Source organism: Chiloscyllium plagiosum, chromosome 7 (assembly GCF_004010195.1).
Source record: "Chiloscyllium plagiosum isolate BGI_BamShark_2017 chromosome 7, ASM401019v2, whole genome shotgun sequence".
Classification (NCBI taxonomy): domain Eukaryota; kingdom Metazoa; phylum Chordata; class Chondrichthyes; order Orectolobiformes; family Hemiscylliidae; genus Chiloscyllium; species Chiloscyllium plagiosum.
This window is the reverse complement of record NC_057716.1, coordinates 4,763,604-4,775,180: the sequence shown is the minus strand read 5'-3', so window position 1 is coordinate 4,775,180 and position 11,577 is coordinate 4,763,604. Positions and strand designations below refer to the sequence as shown.

The 11,577-nt window shown below is 40.1% G+C and overlaps 1 long non-coding RNA gene across 1 annotated transcript in view; it reads left to right on the top strand.

Annotated features, from left to right (window-relative positions):
- Positions 1-9,996, top strand: part of LOC122551265 — a 58,920-nt gene extending 48,924 nt beyond the window's left edge. The window contains exons 2-3 of the long non-coding RNA XR_006312069.1: positions 6,231-6,343; positions 9,749-9,996. This is a non-coding gene — a long non-coding RNA (uncharacterized LOC122551265). The remainder of the gene's footprint in view (positions 1-6,230; positions 6,344-9,748) is intronic.
- Positions 9,997-11,577: the final 1,581 nt, after the last annotated feature.

Here is an 11,577-nt window from a genome sequence, read left to right as displayed (position 1 = left end):
ACATGGATGGGTGCTTAAGCTAGGACAAATGTTTGGCACAACATCGTGGGCCGAAGGGCCTGTTCTGTGCTGTATTGTTCTATGTTCTATGTTCTATACCTCAGTTGAAGCAGAATGAATGATTTGTAATGTTTTGTCATAACTTCCGTAATATTACATTCTACACCTCTATTTAGAAAATCCAGAATTTTGCATGCCTCTTAAACCACTTTCTAAACCTACCTTGCCAGCTTTAAGTTATTGTGCACATCCACTTTGAGGTCTCTCCATGTTCTTCCCATCAACATGTATCCTCCTCACTTCTACCAAGGTTTGCACTGTCAGCAAATTTTGATACATTATAATGTGCATTTCAAATTGCAGAGACCTCAGTACTGATCCTTGCAGGACTCCTTTAGTTGCAGTCCATCAACTTAAAAGTAACCTATTTATGCCTACTCTTCTCCCTGTCTGTTAACCAATCATCTATTGATGCTAATTTGTTACCTCCCACTTCACCAGACCTTATCGTTATTGTTAAAGTTTTGTCTGGCACCTTATTCAATGCAGATGTAAATTCAATATGATATATAAATAGATCTGGTTGTTCCATACCTAACTAAAATTCTCTTTCGGAAAATTATGTTAACCTTGTTGATCATGCTATGATTTTCTAAATCTATCGTAGTAAGAGATTCCAGTACTTACCTGACTAAGTCGCCTGTAGCTCATTACTTTCTCTTTCACTCTTTTGATGAATAGTGTTGTTACTTTTGCTGCCTTCCAATTTGCTAGAACCATTCCAGAATCTAGGAAATTTTGAAAAATTACATCTCTTGTTTATCTTGCTCTATCTTTTAGAAGCTTGGGATGTAGGTTGTCAACATCTGGGGATTTTAGTTCCTTTGGTTTCTTCAGTATTTTTTTCTCTTTGCTGATAATAATTACTTCACTGTTTTAACATCAAAGTTGCCCTCTATATTTGCTATGTAATGTATTCTTTTATTGTGAAAACAGACTGAAAATATTTGTTCAATTGCTCTGCCATTTTTTCATTCCATGTAACAATTTCCTCTGTCTGTGCTTCTAAGGGGTCAATGCTTACTTTGGCTACTCTCTTTTCTTAAGAGAGACAGAGAGAGAGAGACAGAGAGAGAGAATTTACTCTGTCTCTATGTCACTCTCTGTCTGTCTCTCTCTCTCGCTCTGTCTCTCTCGCGCGCTCTCTCTCTGTCTCTCTCTCTCTCTCTCTCTCTCTCTCTCACATCCGTCCAATAGGAAGGAGACCAGAATTGCACACAATATTCCAACATTGGCCTAACCATTGTCCAGTCCAGCTGCAACATGACCTTCAAACTCCTACACTCTGACCAATAAAGGAAAGCATACCAAATGCCTTCTTCACTATCCTATCTACTTGCAACTTTCTTTTCAAGGAACTATGAACCTGCACTCCAAGGTCTCTTTGTTCAGCAACACTCCCCAGGACCTTTCCATTAAGTGGACAACTTCTGCTCTGATTTGTTTTTCCAAAATGCAGCACCTCGCATTTATTTAAATTAAACTCCATCTGCCACTCATAGAGTCATAGAGATGTACAGCACGGAAACAGATCCTTCAGTCCAACCTGTCCATGCCGACTCGATATCCCAACCCAATCTAGTCCCACCTGCCAGCACCTGATCCATATCTCTCCAAACCCTTTCTATTCATATACCCATCCAAATGCTTCTTAAATGTTGCAATTGTACCAGCCTCCACTTCCTCTGGCAGCTCATTCCATACACGTACCACCCACTGTACGAAAAAGTTGTCTCTTGGTCTCTTTTATATCTTTCCCCTCTCACCCTAAATCTATGCCCTCTAGTTCTGGACTCCCCGACCCCAGAGAAAAGACTTTGCCTATTTACCCTATCCATGTCCCTCATAATTTTGTAAACCTCTATAAGGTAACCGCTCACCCTCCGACGCTCCAGGGAAAACAGCCCCAGCCTGTTAAGCCTCTCCCTATAGTTCAAAACCTCCAACCCTGGCAACATCCTAGTAAATCTTTTCTGAGCCCTTTCAAGTTTCACAACATCTTTACGATAGGAAGGAGATCAGAATTGCACGCAATTTTCGAAGTAGCCTAACCAATGTTCTGTACAGACGCAAATGACCTCCCAACTCCTGTACTCAATATTTTGACCAGTAAAGGAAAGCTTACTAAACGCCTTCTTCACTATCCTATCAACCTCCGACTCTACTTTCAAGGAGCTATGAACCTGCACTCCAAGATCTCTTTGTTCAGCAACACTCCCTAGGACCTTACCATTAAGTATTTAAGTCCTGCTAAGATGTGCTTTCCCAAAATGCAGCACCTCGCATTTATCTGAATTAAACTCTATCTGCCACTTCTCAGCCCATTAACTCATCTGGTCCAGATCCTGTTGTAATCTGAGGTAACCCTCTTCACTGTCCACTACACCTCCAATTTTGGTGTCATCTGCAAACTTACTAACTGTACCTCTTATGCTCGCATCCAAATCATTTATATAAATGATGAAAAGCAGTGGTTCTAGCACCAATCCTTGTGGCATTCCACTGGTCACAGGCCTCCAGTCTGAAAAACAAACCTCCACGACCACCCTCTGTCTTCTACCTTTGAACCAGTTCTGTATCCAAATGGCTAGTTCTCCCTGTATTCCATGAGATCTAACCTTGCTAATCAGTCTCCCTTGCTGACCTTGTCAAATGCCGTACTGAAGTCCACATAGATCACATCTACCACTCTGCCCTCATCAATCCTCTTTGTTATTTCTTCAAAAAACTCAATCGAGTTTGTGAGACATGTCCTTGCAGAGCAGCTAACATTATGTTTTTCATGAGTCAGACAGAATTTGTCGTTAGATGAATATCACAGCTTTACCATCATGAGAAGGAGAAACCACTTTGGATGATCATTGTGGTTTAATGTACCCTGCGGTAGGAAACAGTGTCATTGTCATGAGTTGAACAGAATCACTTTAAAGCTTTTTTGAGACAAAACAGGGAAAATGAGGCAGCACTTGAACTTTGATTTTGGAAAATTGTTTCCACTTCATTGTGGTCATGATGATTTGGCTCTGGTGAATGACTAAGCTTAATTCCACATTATGAATTGAAATGCTGGAAATTTTTCTGATGCTGTGAGGGTTCTGGCATTTTTTTCCATCAAGTTAATAAACTAATGGGCTTAATTTTGATTTAAATACAAATTGTCTGAAACATTAATTATCCTTCACATGGCCCCCTTCTGAGTTTTTGAATGATGGAATCTTTCCCATTTCTCTAATTAGATTCAATCAGGTCAACAGCCTATTTATAGATTCATAAGTGCCCAAGAGTGAACTATGAAAGGTTTTTATTTGCATATGTCTGTCTGAAAAGGTATTACCAGAATAAGAATTAAAGTGGGAAAGGAATTGCAGTATTGGTCTTTAGCGAATACTTGAAAGACTTAGCTTGCTTCAGAAACTTGCTTCATAGTTTTCTTAGCATATTTATGTTTCAAACAAAACCAGAAATAAAATTCATTTCTCCATTCCATTGTAGATATTTGTGGTATGGAACTAATGTTGTGTAAATTAACATTAAATAGCAGCACAACTGTCCAACAATATAAAGAATTGGTGATTAGGATAATAATTCTAGTCATAGATAATAAAATGATTTGCAAACCACCATAGGATGTTTTGGCCTTTAGGCATTAATCATTGATTGGGACAGAAAGATCAAAAATGTAGTGTATTCAAGCAGGCATCAAGCAAATGAAATCCCACCATTTTGGGCTAGATTCCAATTCCAGTTGCAAACAGTGACAGAAACAGGTTGTTTTCAACTATTTCTGCATAAAACCCTCCGTTTCATACTTTTCTATTAAATCGTGTAAATGAGCAACATGAACAAAAAGCAAAACAAATAATTTGTTTTGATTAAACAAAATAATCTAAGGTATATTTCAGCAAAAAAAGATAACTTGGGTTGAAAACTAAATTTGGAAAAAGAAAATTGAGGAGTTTGCAAAACATTTGGGGTAGTCTTATAGCCTATTAAAGTTGCGAAAGCCCCAGTAGAACAGTAAGAATAGGAAAACATTTATGTAATGCCAAAGAATTTTATAAAAAATGTTCAACTTTATAAGAAACATCCTTCAGGCAGGAATACGAGCCACACATGGCTGACATACTCTGGCTTAACCCTGCTGTAAATTCCAGGGTCAGCCTCATTATAATTTTCTTGCCTCCAGTCTTTAACAACTTCCCTGACAAGGAGCTCCTCATATTCGAGATGTGAGCTCGTGCACTACTGAGGGATTTGGACTCCTGTAATAGTTCAAAGCCGCAGGCATCATGTTATTTCTAATTGACAGCAAAGTAATATTAAAAGGGTGATGGGGAATAACATATGATGAGGACTGATGAAGAGCAAAGAGTTGCCAAGTTTTCTAATGGACAGTAAGAATTTGGCTAAAAGTGTTTGGCACAATAGGGAATCCTCTTTATAATTGACAGAGACAGGGAGAGCTGCTAGGGAAAATGGGAGCGGGGTGGCTGTAAGCTCCAAGAAGATAAAAATCATGCTGGAACAAACGTAACGACTTTACTGGATAAAGAAAGCTCCTCACATCTCTCACCAATTCACTGCATTATATATGTCTGCAACTTGCATTTTCTATCACTCATACAAAAAAAAAGACTATCCTTACATGCACACAATGCTTGTTAATGTTGATGTTCAGAGACACTAAGAGTCATAGAGTCATAGAGATGTACAGCATGGAAACAGACCTTTCAGTCCAACTCATCCATGCCGACCAGATATCCCAATCCAATCTAGTCCCACCTGCCAGCACCTAGTCCATGTCCCTCCAAACCCTTCCTATTCATATACACATAAGGTTATTAACCTGTTACTAGTTGCTTTTCACGAAGTTCGGTGCTCGGATTACAGCTGTTCACATCGATATAAAGATTTGGATGTGCAACCCAGTTGTAATATTTCTAAGTTTGGTGAGGCCACAAAACTAGGTGGGAATATAAGTTGTGCGGGAGATACAATGAGACTCCATAGACTTGGATAAGCTAAGCCAATGAGCAAAAGCATTCCAGATTACAATATAGATTGTGACGTTATCCACTTAGGTGGAAAAGAAACATTCCAGAAAGCCAGAATATTTTTAAATTGTGAGAATTAGGGGAGTGTTGGTGTTTAAAGGGAATTTTGATGTCACTGTTCACAAGCACTAAAAGCTGTATGCAGGTGCAATAATCAACAGAGAAGACAAATAGAGTGTTGATCTTTATCATGAAGGGATTTGAGTATGGAAGTAATGATTTTTTGCTCCAATTGTGCATTGACCTGGTGGGGCTACATCTGGAGCATTGTGTACAGTCTTGATCTCCTTACCATGGAAGGATATACATGCCACAGGGAATACAATAGAGCTTCAGCAGATTAATCCCTGTGATGGCAGGGTTGTCTGCATCCTGTGGAGTTTAGAAGAAGCATACAAAATTCTGAGAGTGTGAGATAACATGTTCCCCCGGCTGGTGTGTCTAGAACCAGGTCATTACCTCAAAGCTAAGTGGTAAGCCCTTTAAAGGTTGAAATGAGGAACAATTTATTCCCTCAGCAGATGGTCAATCATTGCAATTCTTTATTCCAGTGGGGTCTGGAAGCTTAAACCTGGATCATGTTCAAGGCAAAAAAATCATTAGATTTTTGGAGACTAACGACATCAAGGGTTGTAGAGAAAATATTGAAGGAGCATTGAGACAGATGATCGGCCATGATCTAGCTTGAGTGGTGGAGTAGGCTCAAGGGGCAATGGCCTACTCCTGTACCACTGTAACACATTACTCCATCTCATGATAACCACATCTAGCGGTCACTTTTTGACTTCTTTTTGAAGGCAAATACAGCCCAGGACAACTTGCAGAAAGCAACAGACAATTAGTCTAAACACCTGCATACATTTACATAATATGCAGCTCTGTGAATCCTGGGGAATTCATAGAAAACACTGAATTGAAGGTTGTGCAGGAACAGGAGTTAGCCTCTGTTTGGAAAAAAATTGTCTTGATTTCTTGCTTATCCTTATTTTGACCTTCATTCCCTGCCTTCTAAGTACACGATGAAATCCTGTGTTGTGTTAACCCTTCTGCTGTTAAGTTAGCTGTAAAGTACAGTAGGATATCAGTGCAACTTAATGTTCCCTTTTCTATTTCTAGATCTGCTTGAAAATCTTAAGCCCTGGCCTATTTGTTCCTGCCAACAGTTCATGCCACAGGCTGTCACTCACATTCACTTTGAGTCATCAGTCCCAGAAGATTTATAACGAGAAGTAAGTGTAATAAATTGGAAATATTTTATGAGTGAGCGCAGGAGGAGAAAGAAGAGGGTTAGTCTATTTTGTACTTCAGCTGAAGCTGTGTATTCAAAAGATGGCTTATGTGCATTGCAATATTGGTGTACTGCAGATGGCAGGGTAAAGAAGTCCACCACCTGCATGTCAAATATCAAAAATGATGAATTTTGAATATTGCTGTGTTCCTGAGGAAATGTGTGACAATGCCAAAGACAACTACAACATTTCTCTCCTGTCGGAGGCCCAATCAGTTGTTGAAGTTTCTTCCATGGATACCTAGACCATTTTCTCAGAAGTCTACAGCCTGCAAACTGAAATAGAGGTCTGGGAGAACAGTAGAGGGTAACTTCCTGATACATTCCACTCCTCCAGCAGATTCCCTATGGTCAGACTAAGAACTGTCTTCACAAGGAACTTGCTCACAAAGGTAGGTAGATGGATTACCAATTTTTAACCATGTGAAGCACCTATCACCCACTCTGCCATCTATGCATGCCATTAGCTCAATCTTTGCAACGTGCCAGAGGACCATCAGAGCTAGAGACTCCATACCCAATAATGGGGTTATGTGCATGAAAGGCACAAACTATATTTGTGAATAATCCTGCAGAGGCATGTATAGAGTCATAGAGATGCATAGCGCAGAAACAGACCCTTTGATCCAACCCGTCCACACCAGATATCCCAACCCAATCTAGTCCCACCTGCCAAAGGCACAAACTATATTTGTGAATAATCCTGCAGAGGAATGTATAGAGTCATAGAGATGCATAGCGCAGAAACAGACCCTTTGATCCAACTCGTCCATACCAGATATCCTAACCCAATCTAGTCCCACCTGCCAGCATCCGGCCCATATCCCTTCAAACCCTTCCTATTCATATACCCACCCAGATGCCTTTTAAATGTTGCAATCATACTCGCCTCCACCACTTCCTCTGGTAGCTCATTCCACACGTGTACCATGCTCTGTGTGAAAAAGTTGTCCCTTAGGTCTCTTTTATACCTTTCCCCCCTCACCCTAAACCTATGCCCTCTAGTTCTGGACTCTCCCAACCCAGGGAAGAGACTTTGTCTATTTATATTATCCATGATTTTATAAACCTCTATAAGTTCACCCCTCAGCTTCCGATGCTCCAGAAAAAACAGCCCTAGCCTATCCAACCTCTCCCTATAGCTCAAATCCTCCAACCCTGGCAACATCCTTGTAAATCTTTTCTGAAACTTTTCTGAAGTTTATTCCTAACTCTAGTCCTTTCAGCCTAAGGCCTCATTGATTCAGCATTTCTCTGTATGTATCTAAGGTAGAATCCTGACACTGGGCAATTCGGACTGACAGCTCCTGCCAATCATGCTTCTTGGACAATTGGAAATATATGCATCTCTGTCATTTTTACTGGAAACAAATGGTGGGGTGTGACTTTTGTGCAATACTTGCCTGGAGGGAAAAAGGAGTCAAAAACCAATAATACTGAAAATGCAGTACTGATCCTCCATTTTGAAGTTATAAGATGAATTAAACCAGTATTATAATTTGCCAGTTTTATTGGTTTTTACTCCTGGCAGAGGGCTTCTAACATTTTCCATGCCTACTGGAGAGGAGCCATCATGCTTGGGAACACCAAGGTTAAGGCCTTGATTTTTTTTGGCACCACCTGGAATTATAAGCAATCAGATCAAGTCTTACAAATTGTCAGTACAGACCTGGATTTCACAGGCCCAGAGATTCTTAGGGAGGCGGAAGCGAGGAATGTTGGATTTTGTGATAAATAGAATACAGTTCCTGGAGTATTTGTGTCCCGCAGAATGAATGCAAGTGTAGGAACATGAATTTAGAAAGTGGTTTGGAGAAGGAGGAACACCAAGGTGCAGCCTGGCAAACTGTATCTCTACCATTCCTCTGGCTCAGTTCAACTAGTAGGCACAAATCAGGGACTTTCCTGACCACATATCCAGAAATTGAGGGTTAAACTACGTTACAGTGTATATCTTCGAATTATAAAAGACATAAGCTTTCTAAGCAGCATTAATAGTGCAGAACTCAAATATCAGTCTTGCAGCTCAACCTCTAAGTAAAACCAGAAGATATAGGAGCAGAAGTAGGCCATACAGTCCATTGAGACCACTCCAACATACAATGAGATCATTGTTGATCTGATAAACCTCAGCTCAACTTTCCCGCCTTTTCACCATTGCGCTTAATTCCCTTACTGATTAAAAATCCATCCATCTCAGCATTACATATACCTAAGATCCAGCCTCATCAGCCCTCTGTGGTAAAGAATTCCACAGATGAACTATCCTCTGAGAGATGAAATTCCTCAAGGCTCACTTTTAAGAATTGAGCACGTAATTTTAGCTGGCACTTTAGTCCTGCGTCCTGAGAGGTCCTTTTATTTGAGTGAGATCCTGATACCCTTTCAGGTGGAAGCTAAAATATTGTAGGACATGATTTGAAGAAGAGCAGTGCAGTTTTATTTTATACCCTGGCTAATATTTGTCCTTTAAACAATACTTAAGTCAGAAACATACTCTCAAGTGGGAGCTGGTGGGGCATTGATCTCTTCAGACAGGCATTCCTGTAATTTAAATTAGGTCAAAGTCTTCTCTTGCTGCTGATTTGCCTATCAGGGACTGGAGATTAATTTTCTAGCTTTTGTTTCCATAATTAGCATATATATTTATCAGACTTTTTGCATTTTTCAGGAGATTTCATGGCTTCAGTTTGTGGGGGTTATCTGCATTGCACTACAGCTGTATAAGACAGGCTTGAAGAATGTCATTTCCATGTGTTCTACGGATTTGGTCATTTGTAGCTTTGCTGTTTGTGGGCCTTCACTGTGGACAAATTCATTGTCCTACATTATGTCACTAAAACACTTTATTTTGCTGTAAAATACTTTGAGATATCTCAATGATCTAGAATGTGACTTATAATTATGTTATATCTTTCATGCAGTAACATTCTTCTACTAATCGTTTAAAATGCCTATTTAATTTTCTAGCTGTCCTTTCTTATGATGGCTGCTCATTAAAGTGACAAGCAGACCTCATTCATTATAAATCTGCACTCAGAATCTCTGAGAGTCTGAATAATGTGATGATCTGCTATTATATCTGTTAAAGTTATTAATTCACTCTTGTACAATAACAGCTCACCTTGTGCTTTCGACATGATCTCTGATTCAATATGGTTATAATGATACCTCCAACATATTTTATGCTGGGATAGGCTCCATCTTTCATGTAAAACACCTTATGTTGTTGATGATCAATGATATTGGCAGTGATAGCCAATCTTGGTTTAGATATGACTGCTTTTAATAGATATTATTGCCATCTAGGATGAAAAATATTTAATCTTATTTTTTGATTTTTTAGAGATGTATTTTCCAGCAAACAAAGGGGATCAACATGATATTGAGCCAAGTCACAGGACCACAGGCCACCAACTCCACACTGCAGCACTCAACTAGAGTACATGACCTAGCCTTTTGGACCTACTGTGATGTTTAATAAGATCATGGCTGATCTGATTTTAACTTCAACTCTACATTCCTATATACCCTATAATGCTTCATCTCCTTAGTACTCAGTAATCTATCTATTTCTGTCTTTAAAATGTTTAAAGATTCCCTTTTGAGGAAGGGAACTCCAAAGACTCTGGCGGGAAAAAGAATTGTCATCTCTGTTGTAACAGGGCAGCACCTTATCTAATAGCATCCCCTTATTGTTGACCCCCACAATCCCCCTACTAGCCCAGACACCCCTCAGCCCACCACTGCCAACCCCGACAACCCACATTCCTGCCAGTGCTGACAACCACCTTGGTCACCACTGGCCCCAACATAACCACCTCCTGCAGCTGATTCAACACACCCAACCCCCACCCAACCTATCTGAGGCACACCCATTATGCGCCTGCCACCCTATCCACCTGGCACCATGACACCATACCCTACTTACCTGGTACCCTACCTACATGCCACCTTGCCATCCCAATCCCATGGCAGCCTAACTCCTTAACCAACTGTGACCCTAACACCACACTTACCTAGCCTTCACAGCAGCTGTTAAAATGGCTGACTCTACTGCTGGCTATTTTCATCTCAATGCATGGCACACTGACTGCTGCAAAAGGGAGGGTGTATTGATTGCCATGACTATCCTACTTGAGGGGGATAAACATGAAGGAGCCTGGGTCGGAATTCCTAGCTATAAATGCAGAACTCAGTAGTAACAGAGAAAGATGGTGATGGAGTGGTCAAACTGACTGTGATGCCTCTCCTCAGAATATCTTGGCCTTCATCTGTAGACACAATACAAGTCACATAACCACAATGCCTTGGTTGTAGCTCCTCTTGCTTGTTGCAAACCAGTTTGAGGCAAATGTGGTGCGGGAGGAACTTGCAATTGAAATAAGACCAGTTGGTTCCTGTTGTGGGTTTCAATATTAACTTGTTATTTTTGGACTATGCTGATGGGATACCTCCAGATAGTGTTGCTAAAACTTGTTGCACATACTCCTGGACATATTACCCCATTGCCTCTACCACCACCTATATTCAAACTTGCAGTTCCTCCTCATTAGACCCTGCATCATAACACAAAAACAAAACACTGCAGCTCTTTGACACCTTCAGTACTCATGGAGAATGCACCAGTCAATGAGAATTAACAGGCAACTGCCAGGCTTTGTTAAAGATTTAAACCAAGCAGGTTGACACTGATTGGTCAAGGCATTGCCTTGAGAAATGATCCAGAGAGTGGTTGTCATCTATTTTATTAAGTTAATTCTCTGACAGTGCTTGTAATGTTTTGTCAGTCTGCAAAGAATAGGGCCCTGTAAATTTATGTATTTACCTTATAGTACACGTCTGTCGTTTTAGCTTTTTTTTTATTTTCCTAATCAATGCAATGTACATCTATAATGTAGTGTAACTTTTTTCTTTACTTTGTCTTTTTTTTTGTACCGAAGAATTGTACCTAGGTACTTTGTACCCAAGATGGTGTCATGTGTTGGCAACACTGCGCATTTTTCACTGAACTGCTGTTCTTTTGTACCTTGAGTACACATGACAATAAAACCGAATTTTAATTCTAACACCAGGTTCATCTGATGGACCAAAATTGGGTTTCGCAAGCATAGACTAATTGGGTACACTCAGTACCTTGCTTACCACAGACGGATGAAGGAACATGCTGTTAGA